At 38.7% G+C, this 22612-nt stretch overlaps 1 long non-coding RNA gene across 11 annotated transcripts in view; it reads left to right on the forward strand.

Annotated features, from left to right (window-relative positions):
• Nucleotides 1-22612, forward strand: part of LOC106867352 (uncharacterized) — a 47204-nt gene that overhangs the window by 23646 nt on the left and 946 nt on the right. Inside the window, exons 2-6 of one of the 11 annotated variants that reach the window (XR_016240955.1) lie at nucleotides 4028-4229; nucleotides 16261-17563; nucleotides 17940-17990; nucleotides 18231-18626; nucleotides 20729-20791. This is a non-coding gene — a long non-coding RNA (uncharacterized LOC106867352). Of the gene's footprint in view, nucleotides 1-4027; nucleotides 4230-11546; nucleotides 11607-16260; nucleotides 17564-17939; nucleotides 17991-18135; nucleotides 18627-20685; nucleotides 20792-22612 lie in introns of those variants that run through there. The other 10 variants (XR_016240960.1, XR_016240958.1, XR_016240954.1 and 7 more) reach the window with 10 other exon arrangements.

Below are 22612 nucleotides of genomic sequence, written 5' to 3' on the forward strand. Positions count from 1 at the left end.
ATATACACGCACACACAAGATTTTTATGTGTATATGTATCTATACATGTGTGTGCGTGCATACGAATGTGAGTGCGCATGGACGCGTATGTGTGACGGCGTGTTGTCCGGTGTCCAGTTTTTCATCAGGTATTAGGAGGGGGCGAGTCTGCTTTTAAGTTGGTCAGCAGGAACTTTGATCTGTGGCAGTAAGATGGGACTGAGATTGAGGTCGGATCGTTTGTTTTGGGCTTGGATTAGGGGAATCTTGGACCCGTTTCCATATACAGGAGTATTGACTGTCAATGTTCACGCTCTGTTTGTGCTTATTCCTGCATTTTTTAATTCCAAAACGTGTTGAAATATTGTTTCATCGTGACGGAATGAGCTTTTGTGTTGGTGCATGCAGTTTTTGAACGTGTTTCCTGTTAACACTTCAAAGCCAGTTAAGTTGTGGTTGGTGGATAAATCGGCGTACTACACTGTTTCACTTTCGGTGAAACTGTACGGAAACTCGTCCTATACATTCATATGCATATATTCATGCATGCATGTATATATATATATATATATATATACATATAAACATATATACATACATATAAACATATATATATATATATATATATAAATTTATATAAAGGGCATTAACTGTGTAGTAATGCCTCACGCTTCGAGGGACTAAATAAGTCAAAAACTACCAAAAAATAAGCAACATATTTACTGAAAGCGAGGGAATGCAGCTTTCAAAATTTATCTCTTAAAAACATTTAAAGCTGCATTCCCTCGCTTTCAGTAAATATGTTGCTTATTTTTTGGTAGTTTTTGACTTATTTAGTCCCTTGAAGCGTGAGGCATTACTACACAGTTAATGCCCTTTATATAAATTTATATATATTTATGAAAAAATGATCAATTTTTTCATTATTTTTTTCATTATGAGGTTTTTTCACGCTGACTACTTGATAAATTCTTATAAAGAATTTATCTTGTATTATATATATATATATATATATATATATATATATATATAATAATACAAAGAATATATATACATGTATACACACATATATGTACATACTTACATCTACATGTGTATATACATGCATATCAGGGTACAGGACGTTAGAACAATAAACTACAGACAACTGAACGAACACATAGGAAAACGGAAAGCCACTTGGAATATCCCTTCATCAGCTGTCTCTATTCTATCTAGACGTTTCGAAGACAAGACAGTTTAACGTACTCTAGAATAGTCTCTTCCTGAGTAGTGGATCAACCCACTACACAGAGGATTCCAAGGTGGCAAACACAAACCAAGACAGATACATACATATTATATATATATATATATATATATATATATATATATATATATATATATATATATATATATATGTATATTAGAAAGAATAGAAAACAAACGACCTCATTGATGTTGTTCGTTTCAAATTGGGCCGTTGTTAATTTACATTTAGTAATTGTGTCATATCCTCTAGAGGTGAAGATAGTTTTAATACATCAAGAATTTTTGTTGTATGGTATTTGATAGACCTTTATCGGTCAGTGTTGTTCATAAACAAACCACTGGTCACTCTGTGTTGTTTCTCTAAGCTCATTTTTGTTTAATTAACGGGAATTACCCAGGTCGTAACTGTGTTCTACTCATTTTGTATAAATCCTTTACTTTCTAGAAACAGGGCAGCTGTCAGCAGAAACACGTGTCCATGACTGACCACTTATCTTCGGCCTCTTCTTTTCTTTAACGGTATTTCAATTTTGGAGAATATTTTATTCTTGAGATTATTTTTCCTCCGATGGAGATTTTCTCAACTGCCATTTCGAAATTGAAACATTTCCTCTGCAGGCAGAGCTAATTTTATTGACTCCAAGATTTATGTTGTATGGTATTCGATATATCTGTTTTTTTTTGTTTATATATATATATATATATATATGTGTGTGTATATTCATTCTTGATTTTATTTTTCGAATTTCTCTGCAATGGAGAAAGAATCTGTTTCTAGCTTAGAAACAAGACACTTTCCGTAGAATTTAGACAACATCAAACGGGTTAGTCATGTATGTATGTATGTATAATTTTCAAGGGAAGATCCGCAGATATAGTTACTAGAGTAACCAAATGTCACATAAGCACTTTATATATTATAATGTCTTACATCTGTAAACATGGTTTATTGAACACTTATATATATTTGTATGTGTGTTTGTACCCTCACCATCGTTTGACAGCCGATGTTGGTGTGTTTATGTCTCTGTAACTTAGCGGTTCAGCAAAAGAGAGCGATAAAATAAGTATTAGGCTTACAAAGAATTAGTCCTGGGGGTCGATTTATTCGACTAAAGGCAATGCTCCAGCATGGCCACAATCAAATGACTGAAACAGGTAAAAGAATAAGAGTATACATATATATATTTTTCATTTTATCTAGTTTCAGCTCATGAGCTGTGGCCATACTGGGGCACTGCCACACACACACACACACACACACACAAACACATATATATATATATATGTATGTACATATGTGTCTATTTATACACTTGTGTGTGTGTGTGTGTGTGCGCGCGTATATAGGTATATAACTGAATTTGTGTGTGAGTGATTATGTAGATAAAATAGCAGGCGTCAATGGTGTTAAGTAATGCCTGACTCGATCATGCATCACTCCACCGCCACCACCACCTCTCCCCGCCACCACTTCCACAAACCTTTCCAACAAAGTAACAACGACAACAACATGAACAATAAGAAGCAACACTAGTAACCACAATGACAACATTGTTCACCTATTTACATCTGTCATGAGAGGAGGGGAGAGAGAGGGAGAGAGAGAGAGGGTAATGAGAGTGAGGAAGGGAGGCAGAGAGAATACGGCAGACAAAACAGACAGAGAGGGAGATGACGGGAATGATGAGGGAGAGAGAGGCGGGGGAAGGAAGAATTAGAGAGAGAGGGGGGGTAAATAGGTAAATATGGATAAAGATTGATAGGTAAACAGAAAGATAGGTAAATAAATATATGTATATATGAGAGAGAGGGAGAGGGAGAGAGAGAAGTGATAGTAAAACGAAATAACAGAAGGAAAGAAAAGGACAAGAAAAAATGTGTGAATGAAAGATAAACAGAAAAATGAAAAGGAAATAATAATAATAATAATAATAACAATAATAATAATAATAATAATAGTAAATGAAATCAGAAAATAAAAAGAAATACATACACAATTGTGTGTGTGTGTGTGATGAAGTTAGAATTGAAACAAAATGCGTAAAGCCATAATGGAAGGCGGTGACGGGGGATGGGGGGATGTGGCGCTAGAAAAAAGTGAATGCAACAGAGGTTGTTTAATGATGTGACAGATGGAGTCGGGTTACAGGTTGGGTGAGGCGTGGAGACCGTCTCTGCCTCACGTTCCCACGTGCAAGAGAAACAACGAAATGCTTCTTATTGTTGTCGTCCTGATTATCATCGTTGTTGTTGTTGTTGCTAATGCGGTCATGGTGGCGGCGGTGTCGGGTCGCGGGAAAACACCTTAGTAACAAGACCATAATCAACATATTTACTGTGTGTGTGTGTGTGTGTGTGTGTGTGTGTGTGTGTGTGTGTGTGTGTGTGTGTGTCTCACCTGTACACCTATCTGCCGAGCCGTAGCAAATGAATAATAATGAGTTAAGCATACCTGCGTAAGAGGAGAAAAGGTAGATAATGGCGTGCACACAGGTATGTGTGTGTAAAGGTGCGTTGCCAAGTGGTTTAGGTGTAGCGCTCATGATCGGTTTCGATCCCCGGACCGAGCAGTGCGTCGTGTCCTTGAGCAAAATTCCTCGTTACTGGATTCTTCTCTTAGCTGTGAAAGAACGACCCTGGGACGCACTGACGTCCCATTCAAGAGGGAAGGGTTCATCTGATCACGGTCACTTAAACGCCAAAAAATAAAACGGGCAACGTAGGAACCCTTGGACTACCGACAAGACTTGCTTAAATTTATGCAGGTTCCTTCCTTTTTTTTTCTCTTTATTAGAATTCCTGTATGAAGGAAGGCACTGGTTTCCAACAAAGAAACAGATCCCCATCGCTGGAATTTGGTTAACAACAACGATTTTTGGATCGTCCCCAAGGTTACTTTAGTGTCTTTTGCTGTCGTGAATCATGAGACACAGATAATGTATTTCTGTAAGAGATATTTGACAGTGGATTTAAGGTCGAAATAAACCGAAACACAGGTATGTTCTCTTTGAAATATTCTAAATATCAGAAGCAATCATTCCACTTTTAATTGCAGATGTGAGGATAATAAATGAAGTATTCACGAATCTTTTAATGACAGCAGTTAAGGTAGCAGTTACGTTTCAGACGCTGATGTCCATATACAGAATTTCAAAATTACAAATTGTTGGTGTTCTAACAGGGCGTCAATGTTAAGGTGGACATAAAAATTATCTGATCGAAATGTAGAATAGATAAACAACCGACAACTGATGAAGGGTCGTTCTTTATGTTACTTGTCCTGTTTTCCATTTGTTTCTCTCGTTATTTGCAAAGGAAAGTTTTTTCGTATTTCATGTTAACGTTTTGTGACGTCCTGTACCCATATATGCACGCGCGGGTGTGTGTACAAATATATATATATATATATATATATATATATATATATATATATATATATATATATGGTTAACGAGAGATGGAAGATACGAAAATGTTTATTAATCACTACAATTGTTTCGACACATCTAGCATCGATCCCTCACGTGTGTGACACTTAACTGGTTCAGGAGCATCCGGCGATGTAGATGTGTCTCTCCGGCTGATAAATAGATACATTGCGGAACTGTTATTTTAACGAGTTGTATCTTCCCAGCTCGTGTAAAGAAAAGCAGTAAATTAAAGGATATATCTTCATTTATCACCCGAAGTGACACATCTACATCGTCGGATGCTCCTGAACCAGTTTCTAAGTATCTCACACGCGAGGGATCGATGCAAGATGGGTCGAAACAATTGCGGTGATTAATAAAAATTCTATCTTCCATCTTCCGCTCTCATTAACCAAATACATAACGAACACTAAAAGTGAGCGTGCTTTATCAGTAAGCTACCAGGTATAAACCACTCGTTTTATTATCTAATAACTAATAATTATATATATATAAATCCACTTTAGGCGTAGGAGTGGCTGTGTGGTAAGTAGCTTGCTTACCAACCACATGGTTCCGGGTTCAGTCCCACTGCGTGGCACCTTGGGCAAGTGTCTTCTACTATAGCCTCGGGCCGACCAAAGCCTTGTGAGTGGGTTTGGTAGACGGAAACTGAAAGAAGCCCGTCGTATATATATGTGTATATATATATATATGTGTGTGTGTGTATGTCTGTGTTTGTCCCCCAACATCGTTTGACAACCGATGCTGGTGTGTTTACGTCCCCGTAACCTAGCGGTTCGGCAAAAGAGACCGATAGAATAAGTACTAGGCATCCAAAGAATAAGTCCTGGGGTCGATTTGCTCGACTAAAGGTGGTGCTCCAGCATGGCCGCAGTCAAATGACTGAAACAAGTAAAAGAGTAAAAGAGGTCTTTGACCGCTAAATCGACAGGTTTTTTTGCATTCTCTCTGTGTTTATTTTCTCTTATTCCTCTCTGTTGAAGAGCGTAGGCTCGAAACGTAAAAGACTTTTTCATTTTCCCGAGCGTCAAACTAATACACCTTCTTGCTCATACATCTGTCTTCGTCTTTTGTTTTTCTATAAATTTCAGCTAATATAAAATATATATATATATATATATATATATATATATATATAATATATGAGAGAGAACATTAACTGAATGGAGAGGTTAAATACTTGTTCCTCTAAGTGAGAATGGTTCCAGAGTTTAGCGAAATAGATTTTTCAAACTATACTTTCAGAAACTGACTTAATGTTTTTGTGAGTGAGTGAATTTGGAGATTTTGAAAGGACATGAAATAATTCGGTTTTATCGGTGGGACTCAAAGTAGATAGGACTATAAATAATAGCGTGTAAATATTGGATTAAAACCCCTTGGGATAGAAAAAGTCGAAGGCTACCCGTGGGACACGAGCCCACGTTTTCTGTAGACGTCAAACGTTAGTAAATACGTGTGTGTGTGTGTGTGTGTGTGTGTGCATGGCTAGCATCTTTATATACCCGGAAGCAAATAAGGTGAAGAAACAGTTAATGAAAGCCACAACTTCCATTCCAATTAATATGAAATGAAGCTTACACGAAAGGTATTGACACTGTATTGTGTTACCAACCTATTACTTTTTATCTTCGAACTTTATTACAGACCCTCGTCTTCTCAGCACGTTTCAGCAAACACACTGTTTTCTTTTTATCAGGTGAGTTGCTACACGTTTCTAAACGTGTCCTAAACTTTGCTGACCATTGTCCATTTGTCAATATTGACAATCAAAGTGAAGAGGGTTGGCAGACAGAGAATGCACGGACAATACAATACTCTCAGCCAATCTTTCAGTTCTTGAGCTTCGAAAGCAGTTCGTTATAAGGGAGATATCGTCTTTCTCTTAAAATTATTTTACTCCAGGTCAGCCCTGACCCTTGGGCAGACCTATGACCGAAGGCGTTCCAACCAGGACTATCCAGTATCTTTTTTTTTTTTCATATTACATTTATCGATCACAGTGCTAAAAGTGAGGATGTAGTTTATAGATTTAGGTTTTATGTCTAGCGGACAGAGCAACCATACAGAGGCTCCCTCTGGTTTGCCTGGACGATGTTAAAAATACGTCACAGACACAAGTATAAGAAAGGCATTGGTGCAAGAATGCAACTCCGCTTCATTCTACATATAATCGGGAACTTTAGAAAGATTATTTTGATAAAAAGCAACATGACCCTACATACCCTCATACAATACTTGAACCATTGAGGTGAAGTCGTTTGGTTAACCAAAGCATTTAGAACCATTCACATGGTTTCTCTTGATAAAGCTATCAAAAGCCTGTTGTCGTTCATAGAAGACAAGGAAAAGTGCTTTCTGTTGTTCTGTTTCTCTTTTACTCTGAAACTCGTCAATTGTACAACGAATCTTGAAATATTTTATCCTGCAGCGGGCAGCAATAACATTCTACAATAATTTCCACAAGATTTTCGACCTCTTTTCTTGAAGACGACGATAATAATTGCAAAATTTATTTGGGACTCTGCGATCTTCCAGCGCTTTTAGGATCAAAGAGAAAAGCCTGGTTTTGAGAAGTAGCCCCTCACTCCGTGTTTCAGTGATTCAAGAGAAATGTTGTGAGCTCCTGGGGATTTTTGTGGCTTCACTCTGTTCATGGAGTTTCCACACTCTGGAAAAAATGGTTGTGCACCCATTCATAGTTGCTCGGACTCACGTGGGACATTTCTCACGAAACCATCTGCTGTTATCAACTTCTCTTTCAACAGTGAGGAAAATGAGTTTTCCCCCCAGCGTTCGAGAGACGCTATCTCGTGAATCTGTCAGGTTGTTGGTGTCGTCTGCAGTTAGTGCAATCGTCAATGGACAATCTTCTGAGTCAAACAATTGTATCGTCCAAGCGAAGATATTTCTAAGATCTGCTGAAGTCCTAAAGCTTTATTGCCTTCTGTTGCCACCAGTCGTTCTGTTTTACTCTGTTTTAGACTTGATATTGATGTTTGAATTTTTGACAACCGGTCTTTTCTTTGGTCATGCTCGTGTTGCGCTTTTCATCGTTGTTGTTGTCGAACCAATACTGAATCCCTTTTTGGTGAAATCAATGACACTTTTTACTGTTCCAGTGATGGTATTTCGAAATGAGGACCATTCTTTATCAAGATAGCGATGGTTGGGGTGGGGGAATTCAAACTTAGCTCTTGGTAAACACACACACAAACAGATACACTTTTATGTATAAATGTATACTTATGTGTGTGTATATAAATAATATACACACACATAATGTGTGTGTTTGTGTGCATAGACAGGAAGGACAGTTAGCTATAGAAAATCTGCCTCAACGAAATCCACCTGACCCATGCTAGCGTGGGAATGTGTAAGATAAAACAATGATCAGGCTGGTGCCATACATACATATATAGACAATCATATACTCATGTATATATGCATACACACGCACACATACATTTATACACGAATGCTTATATATATATATATATATATATATATATATATATACGTGAATGTATAAACACACGTGTGCATGTATATATGTATCAGTGTGTGTATACAAACACGAATATATTTTCGTATTTATTTAACTTATATATGTATGTATGTATACGTGAGTGAGTGTATACCTACCAGTCCATAATGGTTGACTGTTGTCCCCAAGCTCAGCAGTAGTGTTAACCATCTTCCTCTTTCAAAGAATGCAATAGAAGCATCTTGTGACAGTAACGCACTAAAAGAGGCGTCTATCTGCCATTCTCCCCCTCCCCCTCCCCCGCCAACCCGTAATGATAATTAATATATTCAATGAAGCAAAATAGAGAAACGCTTATAATTACACCTGTATATATTTGTTTTTTTTTTATTTGTCTATTATGTTTTTTAGTCATTTTGTTTTATGTTTGTTTGCAATTTGTTTCGTTATAAAATCTGCCGCTGTATGAGTAATGTGCTGTTATCTTGCTCACATCGCAGTCCGTGAGAAAATACAATAGACAGACAGGTAGACAGCTCATCTCCTTTACCTGTTTGCCAGTATATATGGCTGTGCGCATGGATAGATGTGCGTCGGAGCCTCTGTCAGTATATGTGTATACATGATCATATGCGTATGTATATGTGTATGTATGTGCGCATATACATGTTCATATGTGTATGGATAGGCATATGATTGTGTAAATGTGTATGCGTGTGTACATGGTGTGTGTGTGTGTGTGTGTGTATATCTAAGTGTAATAAATATTTGTAGGAGCGTGTACAGTTCAATAATTACCGGTTCCCACGCGACGACCACACTTTTGAGTTTGTTTATTATATATCCGTAGTATTTTCTATATTTCTTTCTCTCTCTCTCTCTCCTCCTCCCCCACCTCTACACCCTCGCTATCTTGCAAGCTAAGCTAACTTACTCACCTGTTCAAATTTACAGCCGGCGACTGGCAATAATATAATTGATGCATTAGTTCCGCCTAACGCTGTCTCTGTTTAGCTGTCCTTCGCCACCGCCGACCCTTCTTTCTCCTGCTGTCTGTTGCTCTATAACACACACACACACACACACACACACACACACACACACACACACACACACACACACACACACACACACACACACACACACACACACACACACGCGCGCGCACACTCTTTCTCTCTCTCTCTCTCTCCCTTGTCCCATTTTCAACCTCTCCCCTTTCCCTCTCTCCCGTTGTATCTGCTCTCCCCTTCCGTCACTTCTGTTGCTAATCCCTTTTCTCTGCATCGTCTTCGGGTCTCCCAGTCTGGGGTGCGACTCGTCTGCCGAAAGGGGAGCGTGGGAAGTAACTGTTTCAGTCGGGTTTTTCTTCGACGATTATGTGAAGGGTCTGGGAGGGTCAGTTCTGCTGGTCGTTAACCGGTGGCCGAACACAAACAAGATGAAAGGGAGGAGGGGGAGGCGGAAGGAACAGGGGAAAAGGGAGAGTGGGGGGGGAAGCGATGGAGGAGGAAAGAATACCGAGACAAAGAGAGGAAGAAGAAACGGCAATGAAAGAGAAAGAAATGAAAGATTTGCAGGGAAGAAGAGAGAAAGAGAGAGAGAGGGAGAAAAAAGAGAATGAGAAAGGGGATAGAGAGAGGGGGCAGATAGAAAGGGGGGGAGATATGAGAGAGCGAAAGAAAGATGAAATATTGGTTTTAAATTTTGGCACAAGGCCAGCAATTTTGGGGTGGGGTGAAGGGGTGGGAGTCGATTCGATCGGCTTCAGTGTTCGGAGACCCCGAAAGGGCGGAATTTGAACTCGGGACGTAAAGACGGACGAAATGTCGCGAAGTATTTAACCCGGCGCGGTTACGGTTCTGCCAGGGCGCCACCTTGAAAGAAATGATGGAAGAAATAACCGGGAGAAAATTTAGAGAGAAATAATGAATGAAAGGGGGTGGGGGAAGGAAGGAAAAAAAAAGGAAGTAATGAATAATGAACGAGTAAAAAAGAAAAAGAAAACATTTAAAAATGGTTAACTTATTCATTTTAGCGAGGAATCTTAAACTATTCCACCCGTAACTTTGAACAAAAACGGTCTTCTCTGAGGTTCTGAATCTACAATATTTTTGTTTTCCAAGGCGGTGAGCTGGCAGAAACGTGAGCAGGCCGGGCGAAAGGCTTAACGGTTTTTAAGTACCAGTTGCGTACTGGGGTCGGTCTAATCGACTGGTCCCCTCCTCCAAAATTTCGGGCCTTGTGCCTAGAGTAGAAAATAATTATCTGTGATAAGGCAGCGGCGGTGAGCTGGCAGAAACGTTAGCACGCCGGGCGAAATGCTTAGCAGTATTTCGTCTGTCTTTACGTTCTGAGTTCAAATTCTGTCGAGGTCGACTTTGCCTTTCATCCATTCGGGGTCGATAAATTAAGTACCAGTTGCGTACTGGGGTCGATCTAATTGACTGGTCCCCTCCCCCAAATTTCGGGCCCTATGCCTAGAGTAGAAAAGAATATTTTTGTTTTCCATTTAAGAAAAAAAATGTATTTATAAAAAATTATTATACATTAGAAGGGTATTTCGCTTCATTTGACTAATAGTTAACTAATTATCTAATTAACTAATGAATTTTTTGGCGTTTTTCTTTTTGCTTTTTTTCAAATAGAAAGTACTTTTTTATTGTATATAAACATATTTTGTATCTGGCATGTCTGCATTTGGCATGTATATAAATATATTTAAGTTTCAAAGCATTTGTTCCTTCTTGTAAAGTTTATATGCCAACATATCCTGGCAGTCGTATAAAGGACGAAGTTACTGTTGTTTTAGCCCCGGGAAAACCTCTTTTCCAGCTAGTTATCGACACACAGTTTGTGTCCGCATACAGCATTTGTTAGTTTGTTGTGTGAAAATTTAAAATGACGTACTTTCACTTTTATTGATTTTTAACATGCTCTTAAAACATCACATTTGAGAGGGCTGTGGTCAATTATATCGACCCTAGTAGTTGACTGGTATTTGGTTTTATCTACCTTGGCAGAATTTCTATTCCAGAAGATTTTTAAAAAAATGAAAACAAGGTACGTAACTAAATGATGCATAATATGTATTTATAATTAAAATTCCATCTTTATAAGTTGTATTTGTAAAAAATTATTATGCATTGGGAGGGTAATTTTGCTAATAAAACTTCACGCGCTGTTTATACTTCGCTTCCTTTTGCTAGTACTTAACTAATTATCTAATCAATTGTTTGGCGTTTTTGTTTTTGTTTGTTTTTAGGAAATACTTGTTTCAGTTTCACTTTTTTAAAGATGGAATTTTAATTATAAATACATGTAAATTCTTTTCTGGAAAAGGTTTATTCGAAGCAAAAACAAAATTGTGTTTATATACATCTCAACTGCAGGTACACACTCACACACATTCTGCAGCATGTACTCGAAAAGTATACACGCGCTTTAAACAGGTATCGTTTCTTTTCTTGTTTTTTTTCTTCTTCTTGGTTCTTTCTTCTTGTTTATTTCTTTCTTACACTTTAATGAAGGATTCACCCGAAACGTTAGACTACTCCTTTTCTTTTCCGTTTTCTTTCTTTCGGAACACAATTCACTGTACACAAGATTTATTGTTACCGTTTTGTGCGTTTCCATTTTGCCCATCACCTTTCGAATTTCTCTCTTCTTCTTGTAACCTCTCATATTGTCCAACTGTTCGTCTTTGAGTCCCCTCGCTACCCGGTTAATTTTTGTTCCTGTGCATCTCTACTCTTCAAAATATCCAAAGACAAATCCAAAGACTGCATCTTATTTATTTATTTATTAAATACTCAAAAAAATTCGGAGGAAAGGTTTGAAGAAAATCTTCTTAAGCCAGTATTTCTTGTCATAGTATGAAATGTGATCTCATTTCCAATAGGAAGTCGGTCACCATGAATTTTCAGAAAGATTTTTGGCCTTATTTTCTTTTCTTTTCCTGTAGAAGATTAGTTTTTGAACTCAAACAACTAAAGAGAGCCATCAAGGAGACAGATATGGCAGCTCATAACCAGCTCAAGGTGGATGTTGTTGACAAGAGACCACAAATGGAATCCTTCAGCAAGTGAAGGTCAATTCAATCCTTGTTACCTCACTCGAGCGAAACGCTTGTGAACCCTGAGCTACCTACTGGGGATACGGAAGGGTTTTTTACCTTATGATACCATTAATCCTCATCAAAAGAATTGCAACTCCTGCAGTTTCTGTGTTGAGCAAAGCGTCTCTTGTTTATTCCACATAGATTTCACGAAATCATGGATTGATGACGAACAAAAACACGATTGCTTGAAATGTTCGGCTTCTTACAAGAATGTCTCCCCAATAATAAACCCATTATTGAATCAGCATTAAATGATCGATCACTGTTAATTATAAATCATCTAAGGAAAGGAAGGGACTATTTTACTGAATCCTGTGGTTGTTACTGAAACAACGAATTAAATTTTTATCAAAATTAAATTGTATTTTGGATAAAGTGCCAGTAAGGGTCGGCGAGCTGGCAGAATGGTTAGCAGGCCGGGCGAAATGCTTAGCGGTATTTCGTCTGCTGTTACGTTCTGAGTTTAAATTCCGCCGAGGTCGACTTTGCCTTTTATCCTTTCGGGGTCGATAAATTAAGTACCAGTTACGCACTGGGGTCGATGTAATCAACTTAATCCCTTTGTCTGGCCTTGTTTGTCCCCTCTATGTTTAGCCCCTTGTGGGCAATAAAGGAATATGAATGGTTAGCACGCCGGGCGAAATGATTAGCGGTATTTCGTTCGTCTTTCATCCTTTCGGAATCGATAAATTAAGTACTAGTTGAACACTAGGGTCGGTGTAATCGACTTAGGCCCCACTCCTGAATTGCTGGCCTTGTGCCGAAATTTGAAATCAATATCAACGCAAGCAAACCAACAGAAGGCAGCATATTTACAAAGGGAGCGCCGTAGTTAATGGAACCCTCCCACTATATTATTACTAGGTCGGCGCCTTTTCTTTTTATCAATCTGACGATTCTTGTCTATGCGTGACGTTGACAAATTCTTTGAGCTTAGCATGACCATTAATAGATTTTCGAGTTGAAATTTCGCCGAGATCGACTTTGCCATTTATCCTTTCGGAGGTGGTGAATTAAATACCAGTTGCGGACACCCCCACCTTGCTCCTCGCCAAACCAACTGGAGGCCTTTCGCCTGTAGTAGAAAAGATTCCTATCATTAATAGGAAGGTAACGAACTGGAAGAATCTGTAACGCGTCACAAAATGCTAAGCGGCATTTCTTCCGGCTCGTTACGTTCTGAGTTCAAACTCCGCTGAAGTCAACTTTGCTTTTCATCCTTTCAGGGTCGGTAAAATAAAGTACCATCCAGGTAGTGAGGTCGATATAATCAACTAAACCCCTCCCCTCAAGATTGTTGTCCTTTTGCTAAATTTGGAATTATTTCTTTATTGCCCACAGGGGCGGGGCTAAACAGATGAGACAAACAAGGACAGACAAAGGGATTAAGTCGATTAGATCGACCCCAGTGCGTAACCGGGACTTATTTAATCAACCCCAAAAGAATGAAAGGAAAAGTCGACCTCGGCGGAATTTGAACTCAGAACGTAACGACAGACGAAATACCGCTAAGCATTTCGCCCGGCGTGCTAACCATTCTGCCAGCTCGCCGCCCTATTAGAATGTGGCCCAAAACTAAAGACGGAAATAATAAAACATCTATTGGTACCTTACCATTTCAGATTTATATCACAGTCTCTCATTTGGAGAATTTTGTATCATTGTGACATTTGGAGATCACTGTAAAGCACCAAGATAAACAACATTTCTGGTTTTACCATTTGGCGTATGAAGAGATTGTTGCCGTTTCTGGAACAACCAACATAGAGCTGACCATGGGAAAAGCACTGCACTGCATGAGGGGAAATCCAGCAATTTCCAGTGATTGCCCTTTAACCCTTGTCATTGCAAAACTAACTTTTACTGGAAATTGAATCCAAAAGCCATGTCTGCTGGAATCAATGGAATTCTTGGAATAAACACATTTTCTCTCTTTCCTTGTCCAGTGAGGATTGTTGCTTCCAAAAGATGTGGATACATTTGCCTGACAATCAGTCTTGATAACTTGATAACTGGTGTTGGTGTATTTACGTTAACGTAACTTAGCGGTTCGGTAAAAGAGATCAATAAGAAAAGAACCAAGCATAAAAAAGAAAGAACTGGTGTCGATTGGTCCGACTAAAATTCTTCAAGGCGGTGCCCCAGCATGGCCGCAGTCTAATGACTGAAAAAGATAGGACCACGAAATCCCTTAGTAAAACTTTAAGCTAAGGGAGGTAACTTACTTTACTCTTCATCGATGGGATGAAGAGTAAAATAGACCTCGGCGGAATTTGAACTCAAAATACAAACACAAATGAAATGCCGCAAAGCATTTTGCCCGGCGCGTTACCGACTCTGGCAGCCTTTAAGCTGGAATTAATACTCGTTTCAACTTTTGGCACAAGGCCAGCAATTTTAGGGAACGGGATTAGTCAACTGCATCAAACCCAATACTCAACAGGTGTTTTTTTTTTTTTATGGACTCCGAAAGGATGGAAGGCAAAGCTGATCCCGGCGATATTTGAACTCAGAACGTAAAGTCCGACGAAATGCCTCTCAGCATTTGCCTGGCGTGCTACCGAGTCTGGCAGCTCGACGCCGTTCAGCCTTCAGATCTTCTGAAGACATCTGCATCAAAACCATTCCACATATCTTATTTAACGGTATTTGGTACAAATTGTTGAGCACCGGACTAGGTTTCTTACAAACGTCAAGTCCCTGCCTTGTAAGAGTTCATATTGAACTGTGAGGGTGACTTCACCTTTTTGTGACCCAAAAGCTCAGTTTGTTACAACATGTACCCGGCTTTCGCTAATTGTTCTGGGTGCCTCTGCAGTCACGAGCAGAAACGGACACCCTCTCGACTCTCCCACCCTTTCGTCCAGCGGAACGTTCAAGACATGACAGCTGTAGACAAGAAGAAAGAGCTGTGGCAATACTAGGACGTACTCATTTTCAGACAGAGTTCACTGGAGCAATGAGGTACCTTGTTCAACAATACAACGTGCAGTCCGGTTCAGGAATCGAACCCTCGACATTGTGATTGTGAGCCAAACAGCTTAACCATTATGCCACATGTCTTTGCGGTCGTTTCAATTATTTCTTAACCCTTCGCACCAACCGGAAATCGATACCAGTTTTCGTCGGTTTGGTTTCAGCTAGAAACTTTACTCTACCCCGTTCTTTCTTTCTTTTTTTTTACACTGCTGCTCAAAAGACTGAAAAAAACAAAAAAACAGCAACATACACAAAAGCAAGTGGGACTGCTTTGATAAATCGATAATTGATTGATAATCAATAGATTTGACAACCAAGATCATGTTTCTTTCAAAAGAAACTAACAAAATAACTGCCAGCCTTTACCATTTTCTGGATCTCCGCTACAAGAATTACGATACCATCGATAATAATAGAGGTAAGAGAAGTATTGTAAGAATGTATTGTAGTTCGAAATCATTAGGTAACCAATTATTATATTAATTTAATCGTAGTTTGTGGCTTTTTTAGGGTAATTTTATTTTCACAACAGCTGGAATCTTTTGTTGATGAAAAAATACAATGGCCTCAGATGAATACGTCTTAACAATTCGAACCCATGTCAATTCTGTAAAATATCGGGGAATGCAACAGCTGTAACAAGTCAATGTGTGATGTTAAGAAAAACGAATCTACTGTGGAAACGTTGTGCTTTCATAGTTCCCATGCGAGAAAACTCGTTGTTGAATGGACTCACACACACACACACACGCACACATGCATACACTCACGCACACACACACACACATTGTCTGTGCGTGTGTTTGAAACCTGCTAATGTGCATTGAAATAGTCTTTCTGTTGTGCTATGATATTTGAAGAGAGCGTGAAAAAAGAAAGTATGACAAGAAGGGGTTGTGCAATGAAGCGGAACAATACGCTTGAATGAACCAACCTTATAACAAGCAAACATTTGCTGAGATAATCTATTTATATTTATGTACATACAACCTTTTTTTTTTTTCAAGATCTCGGAAGTCAATCATGAACAACGGGAGCGAGAGAACGGGGAGGGGCGGAGAGGCTGCTTTTCATCGAGTTTGAACACCTTGTAGGAATTCTCACGCGTCGATTATGTATTGCAATGAAAAACACAAATCTTGCCCCGGTGATACTAACGACCAATTTTATTATTTACCAGGAACAATTGTTGCAAGCAAAATTAAACGCCGATACTTTTTTTCTTTATATATCTCAGTCCACACCTAACACTGCCAACCTCATTTCTTAACTGCAACTCCTTAGCTAAACAGATTTCACCAACTTCTTGACTCCGCTTCAATCAAGAGACCCCCCCCCCCCAGTCAACAACACTCCTATATCTCTAAAAGTTAACACTGTTTTTTTTCCCACCGGTTTTCTCCATTCTCTTCGTACAAAACAACAAACAGGATATCTCTCTTCTTTACCACCATGAATCCATTTAATACCTTCAGCTGCTTAAAAAAACCAACAAATTCTTTGATTTCTTTCTACCACTTCGCTCATTCGCGAGTGATATCTTGGAGGTCAGCTATCAGCAGCGGACTCTGAACCCCATTGATTCTTAAACCATTCCCCGTCTCAAGCTGTCACAGGAATCCTGCAGCCACGTACCTCATTGGCCACACAATTAGCGAATGGAGTATGCTTTCATTCTCCATAATTCTTATCCCTTCGGAGTTTCTATAGAAAGATAATGATGAGCGATGCAGCCTGAAGTCCTGGGCAGCGGCCCGGAGACCTCACGGGCCTAATTCTACTATATATATGAAGTGGCGTGTTGTCAATGAATACTATAGGGCCCCGTGATGGGGAGGCTTTTTTACTGCTGAAAAACAGCCTTGGTCATGAGTCGCAATGGCCACCAGTCGTGAGTGTGTCGCTCTCCTCATGAACCAAATTATCACCGGGCAATGACTCTTGTGTAGACCACTCTTTCACCTTTCACCGAGTGATAGTAGTGGATCTCCGTCGGTTTCGACGATTAACATGCTGTTGTTCGAGCAACTGAATTAACGTACAACTGGCTGAGTATTCCGCATACATTTGTGATATTAACGTAATTCTCGGGCAGAATCAGCGTGAGACAAGGCCATACCGTTTGAACAACAGGTACAATTCACCTGACAGGATTCTTTACAGTTTTCATCGACCCAATTTCACTCACAAGGAATAGATAAACTCGAGGTTAAAGACAATGACATTCGCCCAAGATACCAAAGCAACGGGATCGAATCCAGGACCATGCGGCTGCAAAATAAACTTTCTAACCATATTATGCCAACCCTAGTGAGTACAGGTGATAGAAAACCAAATTCACCTTTTTCGTTGATTCATAAACAATCGATAAAATGCTGATTAGATCGAAGTTGTTCCAATATCTAGAAAACTCAGAATCGTTAGCAGGCCGGGCGAAATGCTTGGCGGTATTTCGTGTCTTTACATTCTGAGTTCAAATTCTGCCGAAGTCTACTTTGCCTTTCATTCTTTGGGGATGGATAAATAAGTTCCAGTTCCGTACTGGGATCGATCTAATCGACTGCCCCCCCCCCCACGCTCCTCCAAAATTTCGGGCCTTGTGCCTAAAGTAGAAAAGAATATCTAGAAAACTCAATTTCCTCGACCTTGGCATATTACCGGTACTTATTTTATATTTTTTTTCCAGTGGGATGAAAGACAAAATTTACCCCCCGCCGGGCAGCTTCAACTCAAAAAGGTAGGATGCAGTAAATAGAGCAAAACATTTAATTTGCGCATTTCACTAATTAACCTTGTTTTTACATTCTTAATCCAGAACTTCTTCAATGCATTCTTTCTTCTTTCATTGTACTCTGAATGTACTCTTTTGACTTTCATTGCAGTCTTTCTCTCTCGTCCAACAAATTGTAGTCCGAGTACTGTATATTATAAGATCATCATCGTTATTATTATTATTGTTATTATTATTATTACTAAGGCGGTGAGCTGGACAAAGTGCTTAGTGGTATTTCGCCCGTTGCTACGTTCGGGGTTCAAATTCTACCGATGTCGATTTTGCCTTTCATCCTTTCGGAGTCAATAAATTAAATACCAATGAAACACTGGGGACGATGTAATCGACTGGTCGCCTCCCATCAAATTTCGTCTGTCTCTACATTCTGAGTTCACATTCCGCCGAGGACATCTTTGCCTTTCATCCTTGCGGGGTTGACAAGTACCATTTGAGTACTGGGTGTCGACCTTTCCCACAAAATTCCAGGCTTTGGGACTCTACGAGACGGAATTATCATTATTATTCTTCACTGACCGCGTATTTCAACGATAATTTCTTTAAACCTCAATTCCATAAAATCCGGCATATGCAATTATAAAGGTAAGATATCAATTTTCATCTGTATTCTATTTTTTTTTTTTTTTGTTACTAGACATGTATGAGTTTAAAATGAACATGATTGCAAGTAAATTAATATGGAAATAGAAAAAAAGTTATGACGCTAGTCGTCCGCTTTCCATGCTAACATGGGTTGGACGATTTGACTGAGGACTGGTGAACCGGATGGCTGCACCAGGCTCCAGTCTGATCTGGCAGAGTTTCTACAGCTGGATGCCCTTCCTAACGCCAACCACTCTGAGTGTGTAGTGGGTGCTTTTACATGCCACCGGCACGAGGGCCAGTCACGCGGTACTGGCAACGGCCACGCTCAACATGGTGTTTTTTACGTGTCACCTGCACAGGAGCCAGTCCAGCGGCACTGGCAACGAACTCGCACGAATGATTTTCTAACGTGCCAGCAGGTGACGCTGGTGGAGTTGAAATTCCGATCTCACTAAAAATATCGTGTTGTGCCTACTATAGTAAAAAAAAAAAAAATCTGATATGATCCCTGCTCACAAATTTGAAGACAAATGCAGCCCCGGACATTTATAACTACGTCAGGTCTGAGAAATTTGAGGGAGAGGGTACTTTGTTCTGCTGTTAGATTTCCATCAGCGACGATCTTCGTAAACTCCTCAATGAATTTCTCTGCTCAGCAAATGTTTCATTCTTACAAATCTTTGAATATTTATTGCCAGTGGTGAGCGACCGCTCCCACCGAGCAGACTTTTTTTTCAACTCTTTCGTTACCTGTATCAGTTTCTGCAAGTTTCATACCATAATGACAGCGTGACTGAAACATGAAATTAATGAATGGAGAACAAACTTACATTATTAATAAGTAATTAAATATTTCACGTAATATGAGAAATGAGTTAAAAATCATTTGGTGTTTGTAATGGCGCCTTTTTTTTATGTGCTTGCTCCCACAAACCTTAGAACCTGGTCACACCTCCGTCTATTGCCGTGCCTTTTAAATTTATATAACCAGCCTGCTGAATATTTACAACTGCCTCCAATATTCAGTTCATAATAGACTTTTGCTAGTTTCATGATCAGCGTTCCCTTAACTGACATGCGTTCATTCGGACGCTGACGACCCCCCACCAATCAGTGCGCAATCGAGATCTTCAGTCTTCAGTTTATGTAATGTTTTTTCATAAGATTTTGTTCATCGTTTTTAGCATAAGACTTTTAACAGTTTCTCCTGTTTCGTTGTCGTCGTTCCAACACCAAACTTCTCAAATGCTTTCATACTTGCTGACAACTTTTTTTTTTTTCACCAATTTAACTGCGTTGAAGATGAACCTGTTTTCTATTTTCGATATTTTCACCATCTTCAAACCACAAAGCACAAAATAGGCGGTAATTATGAGTAACGAGCGGTGTTACTGCCGCTAACTCACCAGGGAAGGTGAAGCCACGTATCGTAACGGCAAACAAGTTGGAACCTTCCCAGCATTCTTTGGAAGTTTCCATTTGTGGCGTTTCATTAGAGCATTAAAACAAAACCAACTTTCGGATTTTGAACTATACTATAAGAGGCAACACTGAGCAGTTTCTGGAACTGCAAGAAATAGCAACCAAATCACCACTGACACAATAGAAGTTATTCCCCCCCCCCCCCCGCCCTTTAGTGGAAGGCTTATTCGTAATATTGTTGGTCTTCCCGTCATTAAGTCAGGTCCGAATGTTTCTTGTTCGCGAGGATTACTGTGTCTTTTCTAAGGATCACACTAGAGTTTCTCTCATTGTATTGCTCTTAGCATGTAACTTGTGATGGGTTTCAAATTCCATGGCTATCTACCTGATCTGTTCATTATTATCTGCTGCCATGTAGGGTCTCATCATAGCACCGTGTGTTCTTAAAGATTTCTTTAGTTGATAAGTTGGATATTCTGATCGATATGCTTTTGATTATTAATCTTGAGTGGTATGAATTCTTACTTATGTAGTTTAGATTTCCATTTCACTTGTGATATAGAAAAAACTAGCCTTTGCCTCTTATGCCACAAGGCAAGCAAAAAAAAAAATCCAAACTATATAAATATTCCAGCCACGCAAGATCGATAAAGTGTTCCTTTGATGATCCATTGCAGTTAGACAACCAAATACCCTTGGAACACCCAATGCTGAGCTCCAAATAATTGGAATGGTGAAACGTACGTAGCAACTTGATATTTATACTGATGTTTCATACATATACATGAAATAATTTGTTTCTGGTTATATAGTGCATGTGTGAGGGTGCAAAAAGTAAACATGGATAAACAGAAAGCCTTTGATTGCAACAATAAACTGGTTTAAAACACAGAGATAGCAAGCAGCCAAAGGAGTAGGAAAAACCGGAAGCAGAATGAAAAAGAAATATTCTTCTCCCAGTGGCAACAACAATGATGCCACTGAGGACTGGTAAAACCAGATGGCTACACCAAGCTCCAATCTGCTTTGGCAGAGTTTCTACAGCTGGATGCCCTTCCTAACGCCAACCACTCAGAGAATGGAGTGGGTGCTTGTACGTGCCACCGGCACGAATGCCAGTCAGGCGGTACTGGCAACGGCCACACTCAAAATGGTGCATTTTACGTGCCACCTGCACAGGAGCCAGTCCAGCGGTACTGGCAATGATCTCACTCAAATGTTTGTATGTATATATATATATATATATATATATATACATACATACAATATATACATGTACACACAGACACATACATACTCACACATATATACATATATCCATATATACACATTCATAAATCTCTAGTTAAATATATTCAATGAGAATATTATAAACTGAATTTATATTGAGTGCTCTATTGTATCAAAGTATTAATACTATTAAAGTAGTTATGTATTTAATACGAGCGATTATATATAGATTTTATAATACATTATTGTTAATATTAGAAAATTCATCAGAAAGATATATACATGTGTAGAATAATTGTGTTAAAATTATATGTATAAGTATAAATATATAATATAATATTATAGTTTAAAAATTTTGAATTAAGTTTTAAAGCGTCTTACGATCGTTTCACAAAAGCGCTTTCCCTATAATGGAATCCTATATTGATAAGCATTCTTCAGAGAATTGAATTTTCTATAATTTATCGAATGGTAGTTTTTTTAAAAGTATGAAGTAATATTATAAAAAGGTGTTTGTTTGAAATATAAATTAAATATTAAAAATTACTGCTTTTGATTTTGGTAATTACACTTTAGTATGAGACTTTAATCCATAATAGTTGTGTGTAAAATCCATTATATTATCCTGTATTCCAAATATAGTTTATAGACTTAAAAAATATCAAATGTGAAATTTGTATAATTCAACGAATGGTAGTTTTTAGAAAAAATTTTATGAAGTAATATGGGAAAGTTATTATATTATATATTTATACTTATGCATATTTACATATATTTTTAATACAACAATTATTCTACACATCGTTGCCAGTGCCCCTGGACTGGATCTTGTGCGGGTGGCACATAAAAGACACCATTTTGAGCGTGGCCGTTTTCGGGCGGGTGACACGTAAAAGCACGCACTACACTCTCTGAGTGGTTGGCGTTAGGAAGGGCATCCAGCTGTAGAAACTCTGCCAAATTAGATTGGAGCCTGGTGTAGCCATCCGATTGCACCAGTCCTCAGTCCAACCCATGCTAGCATGGAAAGCGGACGTTAAACGATGATGATGATGTATATATCTTTCTGATGAATTTTCTAATACTGATTTCCTGATATTAATAATACTATATTATAAAATATATGTATATACACATTCATACATATATATATATACATACACACACACACACACATACATACACATCCATATATACACACATACATAATTCGAAGTGGAAAACCAGAGGAACATAACCAATAACCATGTACAAAATCCAATATATATGTGTGTGTGTGTGTGTGTGTGTGTGTGTGTGTGTATATTCTCCCACGTTAGTAAAATCAATAT

The sequence above is a fragment of the Octopus bimaculoides genome, chromosome 3 (assembly GCF_046866305.1).
Source record: "Octopus bimaculoides isolate indiv1 chromosome 3, ASM4686630v1, whole genome shotgun sequence".
NCBI classification, from domain to species: Eukaryota; Metazoa; Mollusca; class Cephalopoda; order Octopoda; family Octopodidae; genus Octopus; species Octopus bimaculoides.